This window comes from Stegodyphus dumicola, chromosome X1 (genome assembly GCF_044657685.1).
Source record: "Stegodyphus dumicola isolate Sdum_Otavi_A_Nest chromosome X1, ASM4465768v1".
In the NCBI taxonomy this organism is placed as follows: domain Eukaryota; kingdom Metazoa; phylum Arthropoda; class Arachnida; order Araneae; family Eresidae; genus Stegodyphus; species Stegodyphus dumicola.
Genome location: NC_140780.1, coordinates 196,571,053 through 196,592,725, shown reverse-complemented (window position 1 = coordinate 196,592,725; position 21,673 = coordinate 196,571,053). Strand labels below are relative to the sequence as shown.

Here is a 21,673-nt window from a genome sequence, read left to right as displayed (position 1 = left end):
ATAATAATTTATTATAACTATATAAAAATCTATTGTAAGATTTTATACATAATAATTTATTATAACTATATAAAAATCTACTGTAAGATTTTATATAAGGTACAGAATTTAGCATCGTGAATTTTGTCATAAATTAGAAAGTAGATCATACATTAATTTCTAGTTTATATAGATATATAGATATACATGTATGATGTATGTGTAAAAGTAAGTTTGCTCAATTAACAGTATCTAAAATTATTTGATGTACTGTGTTTAGAAATCGTCTACGGGGTAAAATGGGCCTCTCTCTGACGATAATATAAATAGTTTTATAGCCCATACCTTTTTGTATCACGCCGATAATTTCTAAATTTCACCGGTGTTTTCATTTTATCTGTCATTGATAAGACTTAAAAATGCAAAGGTATTTGGTTTATTTTAATTTAATAATGGGGGATTTCTTTTTTTTAAGCCCAAAATGCTTTAGCCCAGAAGGGCTATTAATTTCGTTTTAGTATTTTGCGTCCATTCACTATAAATGGCGAATCACTTTTCAGATTGTTGCCACCAAATATTATCGTCCTGTGTTATAGTTAAAGAAATTAAATAATGAAGAATCTGCATAAAAGTATGTACGTTTCTCGCATTGTGATAAAACAACGGTATCTAGAGCCATCAACTTTTGAATAATGTAATCATCCACCGAATATGGGCGTCTGGAAGCCCTAATTTGGAATTTGTTTTATTATCGATTTCATATTTCGTAATAATTAGCGAATTTCGAATTCTTGATTAACAAACTCAACGATTTCAAAGCAAGTAATGGCAACGCTATACGGAGGGGGGGGGAATTATCTCCAGCGCGAGACTGTGTATCTCGAAATTCTATAGATATGTTCATTTTAAAATATTTTTGCGATATTGCTCTTGAAGTGAATTTTTTGGTTTAAGTACGAAGAACATGATATTTAATAAATAAAGGTAACACACAAAATGTAAAAAAAAAGTCCCATTGGGCGTAACGTAAAATCTGAAAGTTTTCAGATTTTTTTCTTTTCTCTTAGTGATTCATATTTTATAAAGCTACCTCTACCCTCTACATACGAAATTTAATAGCGAATGGTTGTAATAGTGCATTGTATAACTTTAGAGCAAATATAGCATACGTGACGCAAAACTAATTATCGCTTTGTGTTTGTCGAATTACATAAAGAATATTTAATACAAAAACTTATATCTGCTTCGTATTATGCGATATGTGACCTGTCGTTATATTGTATGAAATAACAATGTTTCAAGCAGGTGAAACAGGTCTTTCTTTTGTAAATCTCATATATTACTTTTTCTCTTATTCTTATGAAAACGACGTTCGGAAAACAAAAGAAATTGCGATACAGATGTTTAGAATAAGCAAAGAAAAAATTTTTTGAACGACAGATATTTTGTTAACAAACTGTTACCATGAAAAATTTTGAAAATATTTCAATAAATATATTAATTTGCACTTGTTAAGTATCATATTAATTTAGTTTAAAAGATTTTAAAATGACACGTGTTTCACAAGGAATCAACGATTTCCGATGCTACCATTTTAATTTCTTTTGCTCATTGTGGAAAATGCAGTGATGATAATTTTAAGTATTAATATAATAAAAATATGCTCTCTCTTTCTCTTATATATTTATTTATTTATTTATTTATTTTTGAGTAGTCAATTTAGTACAATAATATCTTTTATTCGTTTTACTAAGTGTTTCGAAGGCGTGTAGGAAAAATCCCGGTACATTTGAGATTCGATTTTTCAGTTTTATATGAACTTTAATATCTTAAATGAAAATTTGATACATTCTTTTTTCGGCTTTTGATCTCAAATGAACCAGAAGAACGAAACACGTTTTCGAAACATATTAATCGACCTTTATGAAGCTTTAATTCATTTTCCCCTGTTGAGTTCTGAATTGGAGTTTCAGTAAAAGGAAATTAATTTATATTTTTATTAACGTGCATTTCTTTTTCCTTTTTTTGCATTTTCCTGTTTATTTTTAGAGTTTGTACTACTATGAATTCTTATTTTAATTTTGATTTGTTTGGGATATTGTGTTATACCTCTTATACACAGTTGCAATTATTAATATTTTTGAGAAATAACCTTGCTTTGACTCCAATTTACTTTTAACTTTAGATTCTTTTCTTTAAGTCAATATGTATATATATTCATCCGTCGAGTTGGAGGGCAGGGGGCACGCACGGGGTTTGCCCACCCTTTTCGAGTTTCCTCGTTGACCAAAGAAGACGACAATGGTACAGGTCTGTTTTTAATAATTTTTTTCTCTAAAGGATTTTTTCTAGGTCTTGGCAAGACCCTTGCTTCAATTCGTCTATTATATTATATTATCTTTTACGTTTTGATTTAAATATAGTTTACGGTACTTTTACAAAGTATTAACTTTTTAAGCTCGCAGGTCCACCCATAAGATCTTGTATATTTTGACTAACAGCATATCGCTATTTATTATTATTATTATTATTATTATTGTACATCGGCATTTCCTTTCCATTATTTATTTATTATCTTTTTCACACTTCAATGTGTTAATTAATGTAAGCGGACGCGTCGGGAAAATGGAACGGAGAATTGAGACTAAAGTTTTTGTTTAATTCATTGAAAAATGTGTTTAGACATAGTTGATTTAATTCATTAAAAAATGTGTCGCGTACAGTTTCAATGGTCTGTTTCGGCGAAACGCGTGATGGAGTTAGCGTAGTTCGAAATTCATTGAAAAAACTTCTCCTGACGTGCCAAAATGAACTTCGAATTGGGCTAATCAACCATTCTTCGCTTCTTAATTTTTATTTTATTTTTATTTTCACCTCGATCAATTGATTAGTACTTTTACTATGTTTTAAATTTACTTAATTAGTTTAACATATAGCTTACTATTTTTGTTAATTTTTACTTGTAAATATTCAAATGTATATTTCTCTTTTAACACAATTCATGGCAACTAAATTTGCTTATGTTGAAGTTTTAGCGGAGTAACAGTTTTTTAGCGTACTAAAATGTATCTTCTAATTTCTTTAATTTTGCAGCACAATGCGCAAAATTTTTGACCACATAGGTCTTTTATCGTTTGTTCTTTCTACTATATATATATAAATGTTGTATGATCTTAAATTCACTTAGTGCGAAATCGAGTTATTCTACTACTTGCGCAATGGCTGCAAAGTAAGTTAATAATAATTTATTTACTAAAGAAATTTTGATTATATTATCTCCTAAGATTAATTTTAGTAGAATTATCTGAAAAGAGTGAATCCATAGTTAATAAGTTCAATTTCGAAAATTCTTTTAAAGTAACTTGAATGTAAATTGTTAAAAATGTTTAACGGGGACTTGAATTAAATCATGAATAACAAAATTTCAACTGTAAAAAGAAATAAATTAAAAGCAAGTAATTAAATTAATTGCAAGTAATCATTGCCATTGATCGGAAATTGGTTGACTTTTCAAGGGGAACAAACCAACTCCCGTTCAATGAACAATAATTAAGAAATAAATACGAAGGTGTTTCGTCCTTTACTCAAGAAATAAGGCGATGCCAAACCGGCAATTCAAGCTAGGCCAAATATTTCCGTGAATAGAAGGGATCAAGAAGCAATGCAGAGCACTAAAGAACTCATTCCGATTAAGCATTTTAGCTAATTCAATTTTGAGTGAAAAGCAATTTCTGCAGTAAAATTGATATTACTCGAGTAATTGTCACCCTTGTAATGGATTCACTCTTTTATGATAATTCTACTAAAATTAATCTTAGGAGATAATATAATCAATATTTCTTTAGTAAATAAATTATCATATATATATATCATAAGTCTGTATGTGCACATATATATACTATATATGTACATTTCTATATACATTATTTTGTGGTGGACTTCTTAATATTGACTCAAGTAAGCATAATATGCTGCCCGTGGAGCCAGAAAATCTCTTATTTGGATCTTGATATATGCAGAATTTGGCCGTCATTCATATAAACGGAGACATAAAACTCAGGTAGGAACACAAATTTGATATGACTAGATTTGAGATTAAAAGTCAAATAAAAAAATAATAAATAATTTTCTAAATTCAATTAAGGATATAATCTTCAAGTATTATGAAGTAAATAAATTTTTAATGAAACCTGCTCCCAGAATTTATCATACAGACTTTTTTATTCAGATAGTCTCAGAATATTTTAAATATTAATTTGATATTTAACAAATATCAACTGATTTTTCGAAAATTATAAAATATCGCATTATTACTTGGTTAGCCATTTGCTAAACCGTTCGACCCTCCTTATAAAACAAGGAAAACAATATTATTACTTAAACCATTAATATTACAAAGAGAATAAGTCGGAGACAATGTATAAAGTCGCAAAAATCAACGTAAACAGAACCGAATGCAGAGTCGAAATAATGGTATTCGTGATGCAACATAACCATGTCATTTTTTCCTGTTTCAGTTTTTCAGCATTTGTTTATCAAAGTTAGGAAAGTAAGTTGAATAAAGATGCGTATAAAATTACTAAAGCAAAAAGTTTGTGTTTGGCATAGATTTTAGTGAAGAAATCGGTCGATTTCGAGGGCAAGCAGGTACAGGTCTCTCTTCATCAGAAGCAAAGAAATCTGCAAGATGAAGTGTACCTGTTTGCCCTCGAAATCGATAGAATCTAGACTAAAATCTACGCCAAACGCAATTGCTTTGCTAATTTTATGTTTTACTTTGGCGTGTTTCTCTTCTGCCTTGAAACATATATATTCGAATGTGTGCCTTCAACTATAATAAATTCAATGCATGCACATATCGGATTTCTTTTCTTTTTAATTTTATGGTTTCACTGAAGTAACCAGTAAAATGTAATCTTCTGCCACTGGGAGCAAATTTGTAGAAATATGTATCGTTAGATTTTAAGAAATATTACGAAATGTTGTACACCTGAATAATTTCTATTCAAGTTTTTTAAATTGTAAATTAAAAAAGCTTGTATAGAAAATGTAAGATTTAAGAAAATTTTGTACATATACATTTACGATGAGAGTGGAACTGCTATTTGTGTCCTGAATTTTAAGAGTCGTTTTTTACTAAATTGCTTGATTTTTATTACTTAATAATATATTTGCACTGAAAAGATTTGCTCTTGTTATAGTAATATAGATCAAAGTTGTCATTTCTTGACGGTAAGAATTTTGTAGAAGCTAGACTAATGCGCTTAATTTTGTAAAATTTGTACTAATGTGTATAATTAGCTTTCAAACACCGTGTGACTGCTTAATTGAGCGTTGTGAATCGATAAGCAAAATATTCATTTGGAATCTGTTTCATTTCTTTTGCAAATGATCATAATCTTTGACAGGCAGATGTTTTTAGGTAACATTCATTATTGATCAGAGACTTAAGCAATGCACGAAAGGGGGAATGAAAAAAGATAAAAATGATTAAAAAAAAAGGAGTCCAGAGGAAAGATGTTTCATTTGATCAAAGCATTAAAATTTCTGCCGCCGACCATTGGTACATACACACATGAAAGCCCCGAAGCAATTGCAGATGGAAATCATCAGTAGTTGGTAATCAAGCAGAACCGGCGTAGTAAGGGGGTACGGACCACTTTCAGAACCATTAACTGGTACCTTAGGTGGGAAAATTCTTCGCTTCTAAGAATGGAAAGCCTTTCTTGTCCAGCCTCTAAACCTTGAATCGATGGCTTTCTGATGATGGAAGTTAGAATTCTTTCATCCACATTCGAAAGAAAAACAGAAGTGAGAATGCGTGTATTATGGGTGGGAATGTTTCTACTTCCACCAGAAGTTCCAAGTGAGAGAATCCGTTTCAAACTTTTTCCCCTCTTGTCTCACTCCCCCTTCCACCTTGATTTTTTTGGATAAGAATTCCTTGGCAATGGGGGGGGGCATATGTAATACAACAGTAAAGTAGGTTATAGGTGCGGAATTTTTTTTTTTTTTTTTACTGTTCTGGTGGGAAAATACAGAACGGTACATGAATTTTACTGGGAAATGAGATTAAATTATTTGCTTAATATCATGTTTTCTTCTTAACGCAATATATGCAATCAGTTCTTAAAAAAAAAGAACAAGAATATCATACTTTAAATGTGAAATAATTCCTATTTTCAAATCCAGTTTTTATTACAGAAGTTTAATACTTTCTTTCAAAGAAAAAATTGCATTTAAGACTCATTTTTAACTATTGAGTGTGGGGTAATCATACGACACTAAATATTTTCACGATTGCTCATTTTATACACATTTGGGAGATTTTGCTCCCGCATTGCACAAAAGATAAATTAAATTAATGAAGCAGATCTGAGGAAGAATATAGAAATTTCAGCGCTCAAATCGTAAATATTTTATAATTACCAGCTTTTTGTAGATCTTATTTTATTACTATAAATATATCTTCCAAATTTTAATTAGAATATAATTAAGTTGATGCAGACTATTTTGGTAGCCTTAAAATAAAAACTGTGCGGAAAAATATTAAAGTGCATTCTATGAAACGAATGTCATTTTCCTTTTTAAAATCTCTACATGTGTAAATATTATACATGTATTAGAAGAGGAAGGCTAAAAGCAAAAGTATTTTTATTTTTATTTATTTATTTTTTTTTTTTTCTTTTTAGTCAATCACTAATTACTTTTTCACGTTTAAAACTTTCATGTAAATCACAGTGTACCGATAAGATTGCAAAACACTTTTAAGACTCTTTTGGAAAAGTTTTCAAATGATTATTTGGTTAAATAACTTGTATGCTGTTTAATGTAACTTTCGGGATGGAGGCAAAAGTGTTTTATTTCCATGTTTATGCGAAACATGCTATAATGCATTGAAGAAATCATTCACCTTATAAGATATTTCTCCCACCTTCTTGGCGTGCCTTCGTGGTGTAGTGGTCTGCATGCTGGGCGCGTATTCCAGAGGTCCGTAGTTAGATTCCTGGCGAAGGCGGTTGCTCATTTTTCATCTTTCCTGCTTAAAGAGTTCTTATGTCTCTATAACCTTTCAAAACTTTTGCAATCACATATTTTTTGGAAGGGGAAGAACTGGAAAATTGTGTGTCATTTTCAATAAAAATTTATAAGCGCTTAACTTATTTTCGTAATGAAAAATAATATAAAACGGCAAGTATACTTATGCATCCCTGCTTAAATGATAATTTTCCAAAGATTCTTTTGCTTAGGTGTATAAAATTTTATTTCTTTTGTTTGATATTTCTCTTATGCATAATACTAAAGATATCCTGGTTACCATTAATGATCAAACTGGAGACTCTTGTGACGGTTTTTTTGTGCCGTGTACCATTTAGAGGGCACAGGTCGCTTTTAATGACTACCAGACTTAAATGAAAATACTAGTTTTTAACCAAAACAATAGATTTTCGTCATAGAAAAATACTATACTTATATGTATTTTCACAATGCGTACGTGCGAAAGCAGTGCAAGTGTACATTATTTGAAAAAGACGGTTTTATTTGTCAGCTTGCAAGTTATATGGAGTTGCCACAAAATTCGTTCATACCCAGTATAGCAAAATACTGTTAACTTTATTGCATAAAATACCGAATTCAGTATTGAAGAGTGACACTGACATAAGTAAAAACTGTCTTCTTCCTTTGAAAAATCTAAAACAAACGAAGTGAAACTACGCTCATTATTCGTTAAATTTGGTAATGCATTTTACATTTATTTATCCCACTTGCTGAATTCTCGCATGCTTCACAATAACTGGTTAGATTATTTTCTTTCTCTAATATATTCTATTCCATTTAAAAAAATTACCCGAAATTTTGTAAATTCGTGAAGAAAAGTATTTTCTTGCTAGCTTGATGGACTTCATTTAAATGGAAAAATAAATTCTGTATTTTTTAAGTTTATTAATTAAAATGATATAGAATGAATTTCCCACAGAATCTAATAGTTTATTATCGAAAAATATTCGCTGAACTCGAAGATATCACAGCTAATCAAAAAGTATATTCTCAAAGCAAAATTAGTTCTGCAATTGACAGTTGTTGATCAGTGTTAAAAAGAAAAGGAAATTGGCATAGGTATTCTTTATTACGAAAAGGAGTTGTGCCCAAATAAAGAGGATCGTATTAGAACTTTGGAAAGAAAACTTTGGAAATCGAAAAAGGAGGCACTGATGAAATATTTTTAGAGCTGGAAGAAATACGGTTGAAATGAATGAACCAGACTTTCTGGAACTACAGAAATGAAACTTTGATGCTTTTATAAATATATCTGCAAGTAATGTTTACTAATACTTCTCTTGAAATTATCATCGCGATTATTACTTCCCCCCTCCATTTTTTTTTCTTTTATTTTAACAAACGCTTTTATTTCGGTATCGAGAGGAGGACCACGAAAGTGAATCTCTTCAATGTATCATAATTGACTTAATTGTTTCAAATATTATACGGAAAAGTATTTGCATTTTGTATTAAAACAATATTTGGACTTTTATTTTTCTTCTTTAAGCCTTCAAGAGGTAGTATTAAATTCGATCCTTTTTACTGTTTAATTATTAACTGATGTATTTTTTCAGTCTAATGGCAAAGACAACTTCACAGAAGAAGTTCCTACTACATACGTCTCATTACTTGCATGTTCGGATCGAACATTCAACTAATGAGGCCTCAGTATTGTTTACATTCCAGAAGATAGTTTTATACGCCTCTATGGAGAATCACAAAACACTTGTCCGTCATACTGCGCATCATTCCTTTGTTGTTTAGAAGAAGCGTGGTGAAGATCGTTACGCAAATCCAGATTCCTTTCTTATTATTACCTAATTGCTTTTTATTTCTCTATCCGAGAAATTTAATATCAAAATTTAAGGTAAGAACGGTAATATACACACTTGTATGTGTACCTGATGATACACACATCACATTTACTTTTATATATATAATACATTTACATCATACACATTGACACATGTACATTTATATATGCACGTTTGTATTAAATATTTTATTGATTATATATATATATATATATGTAGCATACATATTCTAAGCAAGTTATCCTCATTCTATATTTTGCATCAGAAAGCAATAATTAATATATATAGTTGTTCTTAGGATAATGTTATGTTCCTTACAGTCTTAAACAATCATTTACGTGATTTTAAAAATGAATTTCTAAGTTAATGTTGATAAAAATTACAGCCACTTTTTTGCAGCAAATGTTAACTTTTTTGCAAAGTAACTCATGGTAACAGTGTTTGTATGTATACAATTTTATATATAGAGAGAGAGAGAGAGTTCGAAATTTATTTAGCACACTGCTTTGGATTTACCCAATGGTTAGTGGGGTTTCTTACTCGAGAATTCTTTTTATAATACAAGTATGTATTTATTTTCGCAGCAATTTTTGTTTTGGGTCACATCGGAGACGATTATATCTTGATGATTAATTAAAATTATAAATTTTTATTTTATTGCTCTTTTAAAGGATTTTAATTTAATAATTTTAATTAAATTAATTTTTATTTAGCGAATTCTTTTAATTATTTCTTTTGAATTATTACAAAATTCACGATCATCTAAATGTAATTCAGAAAGGTGACTCTGTTGAAAATCCTTCGGCTATTCCTTAAAAACAGCAAGGAATTTTCAACAGCATTTTTATATTAATTTTGTTTTATTAATTACGTAAATATATTATGTTACTTTGTTTATTTGTTTTTTGTTACAGTTCTGATACGCGTATTTTCTGTTAGATTATTAACCACTTCCTTTATTTAATTTGTAATTTAATTGTTATCTCTTGGTTATTTAATTAAATTCCCTGCACACCGCGAGACTTTGAAACTCTAATTTAAATTTCTAAACTTTTGTTTGTAAATATGTAAGACAAAAAAAATCAACATTTTAACTTAAATTAGCAATTTAATTCTTTATTTTAACTTTGGTATTTCCCACCTCTCTTATAAAAATAATAATAACTTTTTCTGAATTGCGTCATTTCGAGACTAACCCATATCAAATGACTTTAACATAACGATGATGACATAGCTAATTCGCAACTTAAAATATCCTGAACCGAAACTAACTTTTGTCATAATAAGCGGCCATATTGGATAACTATGCATTTTGCTTCTACCTCTAGTCTAAGATGCTTAGTCGCTGCTTTCTTCCTATCGCAACAGTATCGAAATATTTAAATGTGTTTGGAAAGCCAAGATTAGTGTGCCAATTTGTTTGTGCCCGCAAAATGTTCATTGAAATAAAAATGAATATTTAATCTGCCTTGGCTGCCAAGTTTGCTGTCAATTAGGGATCAACATCTACCAAAGGCAATATTTCTGCATTTACGGCATCAACACTCCTACATCATTACATCTAACTCTGCTTCATCACACACACACACACACACACACACACACATATATATATATATAGTAAGAAATTTAGAACTAATGTTTTACAAAGACGAAAATTTTGAAATTCATAATTAATAAATTTTAAAGAATCTAATAAATGTAAAATATATGTATATATATTGGAAATATCAAAATTTCATCTTTATATGGTGTTTATATTAAACTGTCATTTTTTCGTGGTTACCGAAGGTAAACCCCTGCTCCCCTGCAATTTCTTGTACACGCACACAAAAATAAATGAATAAATAAAAATAAAAATAGAAGTGAACCCACTTACTTTTTTTCGGAAGGGGAAGGAAGACCTCCTTTAATGTATAAGTTACTTTTGGTTTTCCGTTACCATGGAAGTTTCTTGTGAATGAGAAGATCTATTTGCATTTTATTGGTTATTCACGTAGATGTTATCGCAGCGGGCTGCTTTCAATGAACTTTGTCCCTCGGCAGCTTGTGTTTAAAGGATCTGCATACCTTATTAAGATAGCTGTTCGAAATGTGCAGACCTTATAAAGTGTGAAGTCACGGCTTTCATTTTCGTGTATTTTTATCCTTCTTTTATCCATTATATTGTTTCATAGGAAAGTATATTTTCTTATCTATGCCGGTCTTTTTTGGAATGATTATGATGAACTTAACCGGTTGGCCTTCATCTATCTTACATGAAGTCTGTGTCTGTAAAAGATAAGCTTAGAAAGCTATTAAATTTATATTACCTGAAAAATGCGTATTATAGTGAGCCATCTTTCATATGTTTTGTGCTTGGTGTTGTTCTTAAAATCAGAAGCTGGCTACTATTTCCTCGTTGCAAAGTAATTACTTTAAAGGTTAGATTTACTTTTAAGAAATGAAAGTACCTCCACAAGTAACTTTTCAGTAATAGCAATTTGTTACTATATATTCATAATTTATTAATGCTATGTTAAATTTTGAAGAAGGAATAAGAGGGAGTAAAGTCAAATAAAAAAGTACTTTCCAGTTTATTCCTTTATCAAGATAAGCAAGATGTGAATATCTACCAATGCAAATTGTATATAATTTTCATCGGAAATATTGAATTTAAGTCATAGAATATGTACTTCCAGTCTAAAATTATGTTATTTAATCATTACAGGAATTTTCTAAGTATATTTTATACATCATTGCCTTACTTCCATAATACTCCTCATATTTGATGCTATGTCGGTAACTCCAGTTTTAAGAAACATAAAAAAGTATTTAATATAAAAATTTAAATTAATTAATTGTTGGAATTTAATTTGCGGTATCTAAAAGTAATATAATCATAAATAATAAATAATATAATCACATTATTTCTTTTTTTCAAAAATAAAGACTAATTTAGATAGGGAAGCTTTGATGTGTGCATATATTACTCCACATTTGATAGATATATTAAGTGAGGATTCTAATCACTAGAATGCAGCTAAACATACTTTTAGCATTTAAAATTTTGTCAGATTTTAGCATTTAAAATTTTGTCAGATTTTAGCATTTAAAATTTTGTCAGATTTAAAATTTTTAAAATTTTGTCAGATTAACATGTTTGAAATTATGATAATGGCAAAAGATATGAAAAATTTTTATCTATTGAAATTTAGGGGCCTGCTTTAAAATCAGTAATACAGGATTTATATAAATTAATCACAGTTCAAAAGTAATACCTACCTTCCTTTTGAAAACTGTCTTCTTTCCTTGATTTTGATAAAAGAAATTTGTAACGTTACATTTTTTTTTTTTTTTTTTTTTTTGTATACATTAGTTGTACGAAGACATATTTTTCTCTAAAATCTCTACATTTTTTTTTTTTCCTGGTTATACTGAGTGCATTACTAAATAAATTTGTATGCATAAGAATTTAGGTCATTGTATTCCCCCTCCTCCAAAAAAAAATAAAGTCACCTACTATGTCTGAATTTGCTCCAACAGGGAGGAAAAAGTAAAGGAATTGCTTGGTTTCCTAAACATGGATTTAGAATTTGAATTTTAAAGGATATACAGAGTATATATGCATTTTACGTATGTGTATATATATTGATAAATATTTATAATATTTTGAATTATTAAATACTTCTTAATGCGTAACTCTTCATTTACTGGATTTTTGATGTCGCTACTGTATACATCGAGCAGGTAAGATTAGTATTTCTTTTGACAGACATATATATCGTGACAAAGAATTTGCTATCTATACCGATGGATCTGGCCTGGAGGGAAAAATTGGTTTTGCAATTTTTATGTTTTACTTTGATCTTGCGATTAAATTAAAAAAGTATCAGTTGGACTTTTTGAACTCTGTATATCAAGCAGACATGTTAGCACTATATTATATTTTGATTTGGATTGCTGATAAGTTTAATACTCCTTACTCATTTCAGATTCTTTGATGGTATCTCCGAGCCTTATATGAAGCTATTCATAACAATAATATTGATTAAGGGTACAAAAGAAAACAACCACTGATTGGACTAGTAACAGACATGAAGTTTGTTTTCATTGTTTAAAACCCATGCTGGTTTTATTGGGAAAGAGAAGGCTGACAAGTCTGGATGTTTTAAACCGTTACAAGCGCTTAATTGCTGCCATCTCTCAACTACAAATTCCCATGTGATTCTCCAAGTATCTCATACACACATACACACCATCATACACACACACACACTATATATATATATATATTCTAGAGAGATAGAGAAATGATAAGATAATTATCACATTATCGAAATTTCATCATTTCTTCAGTTACAAGATCGTATAAAATAAATAAAGAAACTAAAGATAAGCATAATTAATTCATTTTTTAAGCTGGATCTGTTTCTACGGAAGAGTCGTGTTCTTAATTAATAGGATGTTGCTGGGAATTAAAAAACTGTTTTAAAATTTTTCATGATGTTATTCACATAGTGAAAAGTAATAACAATCATAATAACTAATCGGTTGAGCTTTTCATTGAAGTCTTGAAATAGTTAAATAATTTTACCGAATTTAATAGACTTATTTTTAATAATTCTTTAAGAGATTTTTAAGTGAAGTGCTGTTTCAAATACTTGAATATTATAGTCAACATACAAAATTTTTAAAATAATTTGCGCGAAGTTTAAAAAGGAAGTTTCTTAACAACTTCAGTATAGTAAGCCAAATGCTATCATTTCTTTCAATGCATATTATCATAATATTTTAATAATTGAAATAAGGGGAAAATGTAAGCAAATCTTTAGTGAAATCAAGGTCGAAAACCATAAAATTTCAGTTACTTGGCAACAGTATTTAAAGTTTCGATGGTAAATAAAGGCTATTTTATTTTATTTTCTATTTTTATGTCCCCATAATCAGAAATTTTCTTATTGTTATACTCACATATGAGAAATTTGATCATAGCTTTTAGAAAATAACCATTACTAATTCGTTTTCAGCAATCAGGAAGGAGGAGCTCAAATCCATGGAAAAAATATTTCTAATAATCAGTTTACAAAACAATTTTGCATTGTTCCATATTCAGACATTGTCTCTGGTTATGTGTTTCCTAGTATTTTTCTGACGTAATTACATTCAAATTAAATAAAATATACTTTGCTTGATTATATTAATTATCTCTACGATTTATAAGGTCATAAATTAATTCCTTGTTGTGCAGTTTGTTTTATTTGTCTTCATGAAAAATAAAAAGGATTGCACTGAAATTTGTTGATCTGTTCGATATGTAAATTAAAATTTTGCGGAAGAACTTTTAAATACTGGATCTCCAAGAACAAATTAATTTCTTTGTCTGAAAGAAGCTTAATGCAAAGTCATTTATAACTATTTTTGATACAGTAACTAAAAGACTGCTTTAGATAATGACGATCGGTGCAAAGTAACTGCTTTAGATAACACTATTTCGGATATTTTATATTAGAAGTATATAATGGTCTACGTTCATTTATAATAAAATACAAAGGTTGTTACATAAAATTCAACACCTACTCTTTCTTATGCAAGAATGTTTTTTGTCAAGTTCGTATGCAGCTTCGTGTTGCCACTTTAGTGTTCTGCAGTTCTAACTCTTCAAAGTGTTTCACTAGTTACCAGACGCATTTTCAGAAAATAGCTCTGCATGGTTTTAAATTTCATTGCTTACGAAATTCATTTTGCTGATTTTATTTAATTAGAATGTATTTTACAGTCTCATTAAATTTGTTTCTGTCGGTCTGAGGTTGATAATACATGCAGTAATAGCCTACTACTCCAGCTATAGTATGAATACATAACAATAGTAACTTTGTTAGACTGGCGAGTATTTTGTACCATCTCTAAAAGTCAGTTTTAAGCAATGAAAATAGTTTTAAAATGAAATGAAAATTATTTTGAAAGTTCTAGTCACTAATAATTATAATAAATGCATAAGCATAATTCCAATAATGTTAGGTATATTTTTGCTAATGAGTTTTATTATTTAGCAATGCAGTTGTTTGCAGTCGCGAACAGTTCAGATCACGAAATTCCAAAACATACAGTTGGGGATTTTGAAGCATAACAAACTCTTTAGAAAGAACTGTAAAAGAAATGTGAAGTGAAAAAACAAATTATGTACTGTGCACTTTTAACGGAAAAATAAAGTTAACAAAAATGAAAACATGAACTAATTCTGTAATACATTCGCTGAAAAAAATTCTCATACTTTCAAAACTGGTTAACAAACAGAAGATTAAGTAAGATAATTATGTTATGATCAATAGCATTATCTCAGTTAATGTCTAAGTCACTGCATGCTTTTCTTATAATCACATCACTTTATCCATTTAAGATTTCTTTTTCATTCTAACAGTAGATTATGGCACACTGTTTATCTAAAACTGGGTAATTCATTTAATGAAATAATATCTTATACCACAGAGATATATCAGTATTATATCTTATATTTTTAGTCAGAATTTTACATTTATTGTATTTTTTTTTTTTGCAAAACGAATATGAGCTAGTGTTGTTTACGAGTTAAGTATGAAAGTACTTAAATATTTATGAAAAACTATGACAGCAAACGCTTTCAAGTATAATTTAATGCTTTAATGTCACTAAACACAAACTGCTTACCTATCCATCAAAGAAACTCACAGTAATGCAAATCGTAGTATTTTTATATGAAAAATTAAAGTTATATTTTGACAAACAAAAGCATTTCTAGTGAGTTAAAGCAACTACTTGCTAGGATTTATTTATAAAAATAAGTAAACCCAACTCAACGTTTAACACTTGTAAATTTCTAGCAAAACTTCAGTTTCCAATGCAGTTCAGATCACGAGTTCAAACAACTAGTTTTCTTCAACTAGTTCAAACAACTAGTTTTCGAGTGGAAAAGAAAACTTCCCCGAAATATCAGATGTAAGAAATACAGTTTTTCGTGCACTAGTAACTGTTATTTTAAAAAGTGATTTTAAAAGGTAGCCAGCCTATTTAGAATGCTGTAAAATAATGAAAGCTGCACCTGCAGTTTATTAAGCTGCAAAATGTTTTGACCTGAAACGAGTATAGTACATATTTTGTTGTTGATTAACAACAATTATACAATACATTTACAATTACAGTTACAATACAATACACACAATTAAAATACATTTACAATGCGTGCAGTTTACAACGCAATACATTGCATGCAATACATTTATTTCATTTTTCTTAATGCATTATATGTACATAGCTTACTATGACATAAGAAAGAATTCTGGTAATTTTCATGAATGTATCATAGATAAGAATTACAGTTACAATACAATACACACAATTACAATACATTTACAATGCGTGCAGTTTACAACGCAATACATTGCATGCAATACATTTATTTCATTTTTCTTAATGCATTATATGTACATAGCTTACTATGACATAAGAAAGAATTCTGGTAATTTTCATGAATGTATCATAGATAAGAATAGAATTTAAACTTAAATAATTAAAACCTGGTACATTGAATTTAAATGCATGAAAAAGATTAATAGAAATCGCCATATTTATATATTAAGACATGTTGGACTAATTATTTATTTGTTTTTAATGAGATAATAATATTAATAATGAATTGAGAAGGTAGATCCATTAGAAATGGAATAATCTTGCATTCGCTTGAAAGAGGCATTGTATTCAATGGGCAATCAGCTGCTGTATTCATGAGAAACAACAATCAATATAGTTATTTTAAGCGAAAATCAATATATTCGCTGCAACCAACAATACGTTTATTTCAATAGGAAGAAGAAACTGTATTCTATATGAACAATGTTAGTTGCTTTGGTCGATTCAAATAATTGAAGTTGCACAGTAATTTACATTTCTTACGAAAGCTGAAACATATTGCTCTGGATATTCGCTTTGAGAAATGCATTTAAGTACCCATTCTTATGTAATTTTTAAACTGAAAAATGTTCACTGGTTGAGCATTTCTAAACTTTCGTATATTTACTGTTCTTTTTATTACATAATAGGAAGCTTTTATATCAAGCATGAAGTCTCTTATGTGAGAAATGTTCAATTTCAAAACAAAACGCCTCCTCAGTTACCTGTATGCATTCCTGCAGGGACATTTATCTCCTGGAATACAGAATTCTGGAACATTGCTAATCTTGCAAACAAGGGCCTTTTTAATTTAAACTCTGTTGCTGATAAGTACATTATTTCTTTTTAGAATTATAATGATGTGAATTTATTTTGCTTTATGTTTTATAAATCAAACTGCCTCAGAAGCTAACTGTATCTAGCGCGGCCGCTTAAGCCTACTTTAACGGCGCTGAGCAATCTAACAGTAAACAGAGCGGTCACCCGGCGCAGAATAACGTAAAAAAAAAAAAAAAAAAAAAAAAAAAAAAAAAAGATACTTAACAGATTTTGAATGAGAATTTTACTTGTTTGCTTTACTTCGAAAACAAGTTCTCTCACTGCTTACCATTCTGAAAACGAAGAATGTATTGCGATTTAGAGTATCAGTACTAGAATGTTTGGATTGTTTCATAATACTTCAGATAAACTAAAGAAAATAAACTGAAAGAACCGCACTGTGCTCTTCAAATTAACTCTGTAATCTATAGTTATAGGTTATAAAAAATCTAAAATTAAAATATTTTATGCTTAAAATAAGTTGGAACCGTTATACATACTTCATGATTTACAAATAAAAGCCTATTTATACCATCCACAATACTACAACTTCGTAGTACACATGAGATCTATTGATACACTGTTCTGAAAGTCATAATGCATGACTTTTGAAAATATTTTCAGAGCATAATTTGACTCTCGGCTAAGCTCTCTTACAACCTTTCATAAAAATAAATTCAGTTTTGATATGAATTGAAAAAAAAAAATCAAGTTGTTCAATTTTTATCTCTGACTACATGTATGAAAAAAGGAAAATAGTAAAATATCTGGTTAATGAATAGAAGAAATAAAGAATTTAGAAATAAAATGTTTCATCATTCCGGTGATGTTACATTGAAGAATTATTAGGTATTATCATATATAGCTTTCTATCATATTTATCCCGTGTTAAAATGTTTATTAAGATTTAACTTGAGTATGTGGACATATAAAATGTAGCTTTTATTTCTACGTTTCATTTTTAACTATAAATTGAATGACTGTTACACAAATTTAGCATGAGGATTAATAGTAAAAATAGTTTGTGCACATACGAAATGAAACAGATCTTCGTAATTAAATGGTAAATTAATATCTGGTGTAATACATGAAGATGATTAAAGGAAACTTAACGTGATTCAGTATTATTTTTCGGAGTTGACATCTAAACGCCGTAATCATTTTCAAATTGGGAGATGATAAGATTTGAAAAAATAAAAGCATGAAACTGAGAAAGTTGTGACTTTTTTAATGACAAATACTCTAAGCGGAAAAAAGTAAATATAAAATAAAAATTTACGTATTTATTTTTTAAACAGGGGTAAAGCCCTTTTATGAAAATAATTCCAAATTAAAAATTTAATGTATGATATTTTCCATTATTTGTCTGGTCTGAAAATCTCATGCAGCTTCGTTATTTCCGAAAAACTGAAAAACAGATTTCTGTTTTCCCCTCTCCCAGTGACGAAATGGCCAGCTTAAGAAATATTGACGCTTTTAATGCCGTCTGCAAGAATATATTCTGCTTGAAATGATGCCATAAGGTATCTAATCAGGAAAGGAAAAATCTACCTATTTGTCTACCTGGAAAAGTACAAAACTAAACACATCTACTTTTCTGTAGAATTTAAGAATCAAAATTTAAAATTCGTCATAGTTTATAGCTTGGAACTGTTGTTTTTAAATTCTAAAGCGGTCATTGTTATAATTTGTTCATCATTTCGTGATGTTAAATGTTAAATGATTAACTATTATTAAAACTCATCAACTAACGTGTAATATTAAAACTTCAATGCATTTTAATTCGTATCAGGTATTGAAATTACGATTTTTGAATTCTAAACTGAGTACTTTCATTCCTTCATTATTTATTTTGGCATTTTAGTGGTTTTCCCCATGTGTAACGTGTATACGAGCCAGTTTCCCTTAAAAAGTCCTTCACGAAGGCATCCCTCCCTTAAGGCAGATAGCCCTCGAGTGCTTTGCCGTAATCTAATAAACCAAACCAAACCTTTTTGAATTTTAATAGCTTCTCGATGTAATTCTCACCCCCCCCCATCTACACAATGAAGTTACTTTATGTTAAACAGTACCATAATTTACTTTTGAGCTACCAATTACTTCCCAGAAATATTTGTGAATCAAATATTTAAGAAAACTAGAGAATTTCATTCATAAAGAATTGGCACTGTACAATTAATTGGACATGTGATAAATTACAGTATTACAATACAAATTGTTACGCAGACCAAAAACAGGAAAATTTTCTACAAAATTCACACAATCGACTTCTCCATTATTTCAAAAAGGAAAACTGTACTGATACGGAGAAACAGCGGAACGAATGTAAAAATGAATGCTGTAAAAAATAAAGAAACGAAAGAAAGAATAAAAAAAAAGGGCTATGGCATTTTTGAGCATATATGCTGCTGAAAAGCAGAAGGAAAAAGAAAAGCTGAAATAGAGAATAAGGGGGATGGGAATGATGGATGTATCACTTTTCAGCGTAGGCATTTTTAAAGTGTTGAATTAAGTACATTTAAGTAGGTTGATCGTGAACTTATAGAAAAGACAACTGTAATTTCACTTAAAGTAAGGTTAATTTACTTTATATTGAGAAAATTATACTCACATTAAAATAAATTGTCGAATGCACTTCAAAATTCTCATCTCCTATATGCTTCATTCTAAAAATCATTGTTGCCTTCAAAATAAGAGTATGTTTCCTTCAGATCTTTATTCCAAACTGGTTTTATTTTAAGATTAAAAAAGAAAATATTCACTTACTAAACCTTTTTCTTATGCTAAAAGGTGCTCACTGTTTTGGTGTGACTTTAATCGGAAGTATAAATATTTAAGGTACTATATAGCATTTTACTAATTACGAAATATTCTTATTATGAACATTTCCTTGCGTGCAGTTCAAATTTTTTATTTGCAAGTCTAGATATAAACTGATACTTCTGTGATTTAAAAATAAATGCTATTTTGCATTGCAGATCATACCGTTGCACATGCTTATAATAACAAAAGTACTAAACACTTTAAAAGTGCAAAGCGATTATTATTTTCTCTTTAATTTGCGTAACAATGACTGATAAATTTTTAAGATGTTGCTTCTTTGAAAGAGCTTAACAGTTAAAAGGAATGCAGATTTATTAAATGTTAATGAGTAGTATTAAGACACCTGTTTTAAATGCAATTAAGATATACGTGGTTAAGCTTCCCAAGTTAACTTTAATAACTTTCATTAAAAAAAAGTACTAATGCTAAAAGCGAAAACTAGTATACCCTATTTAAGAACGCACTTAATAAGTTCGAGTGTGGTGTGATAAAAAAATTATCATTTTCTCGTAACAGATTATCCATTATATGTTTTATAAAAAGACTTATCGTGTAAATTTGGTGTTAATATATTCAACGGTGAAAAAAAAATTACAATTAAAATTTAAATGATTGAATATTAGATTTTAATGCAAAAACAATTTGCTTTGTTTTTGGCTTAAAGTCAAAAAAAAAATCTGATAGGTTGCCAAGTAGATGCACGCACTGTAAATCGTTTTTTATTTAGCTGCACGACATTTTCACATTATCACGCAAGCCCTAAGTGGGCGCGTCTTGAAGGACGGCACTCCATCCTGTCAATCAAAGATATGGCCCCGCCGCTGATCGATGGCCACGCCTTCCTGAAACTCCCGATTGGGGGCGCTCTACCCAAATTTTTAGTATTGATTTCTGCCGATAGGTGGCATTACTTAAATGTTGCAGGTATTTCAAATTCAGCTCTCTTTCGCTCAATACAGTAAAAAAAATAAAGTATATTTCATTAACGGTAACATACATAAGCGTAAATCCTATATTTTTTTAAATTATTAAAATTCTAAAAATATTATAAAATTAGAAAATAATCAAAAGTAAATTACAATATGCTTCTCTACAAGCTGATGAATGTTATATAGCTTAACAGCAAAATACTGCTCACGAGGAAGAATTTTGCCGTCTGCCTGCATGCTTTAATACTGTTTTATTAAATATATGGGGTTCCTATTATTTACTGTAAATCTGATTCCATTTATTTAAAAAACAAATTGACCTTTCATTCATCTGATTACTATTATTACTATTTTATTAGTTTCAAATATTTACCTTATTAATTTATAATTTTTTTTCTTAATATTTGTTGACATTTTTTACTATTTCTGTTTCATCAACCGTGATTAACATTGTAATTTTTATTTTCTTTAAACTTCTTTTATGTACTAAGTTTACTTTTTTGATCTGGTTTTCTGAGACTGGAAGTTCGGGTTTCTTTAAATTTCACTTTACATTTTCCGGAATTCGAAATGACTTTAGTAGGATATTTTCAAAATTAAGTAAGCCATACATTTTCAAAATTTCAGAAGTCTCTTAATTCAAGCATTTTTTTTTATCAATAAACGGTACATCTGTTGTTTTCCCTTAACTATTTTTTTTTTCTTTTCCTTCTTTCCCCCTCCCCCTCATTGGGCTGTCAGTAATTTGATGAATTAATTTCAAATTTTCTCAATATTTCTACATTTTAACTATATTATGATACATATCCTTTCTTGATAAAATAAATGTACCTAGAATAAGAATGCTTTCTTGTGCATATAAAA

General features: G+C 29.1%; 2 long non-coding RNA genes across 9 annotated transcripts in view; one reads left to right on the top strand and one right to left on the bottom strand.

Annotated features, from left to right (window-relative positions):
• LOC118197459 (uncharacterized) overlaps positions 1 to 10,886 on the bottom strand; it is a 51,636-nt gene extending 40,750 nt beyond the window's left edge. Inside the window, exon 1 of the long non-coding RNA XR_004759607.2 lies at positions 10,714 to 10,886. This is a non-coding gene — a long non-coding RNA (uncharacterized LOC118197459). The remainder of the gene's footprint in view (positions 1 to 10,713) is intronic.
• Positions 1 to 21,673, top strand: part of LOC118197458 (uncharacterized) — a 471,813-nt gene that overhangs the window by 233,494 nt on the left and 216,646 nt on the right. The gene's annotated exons all lie outside the window — the stretch shown is intronic.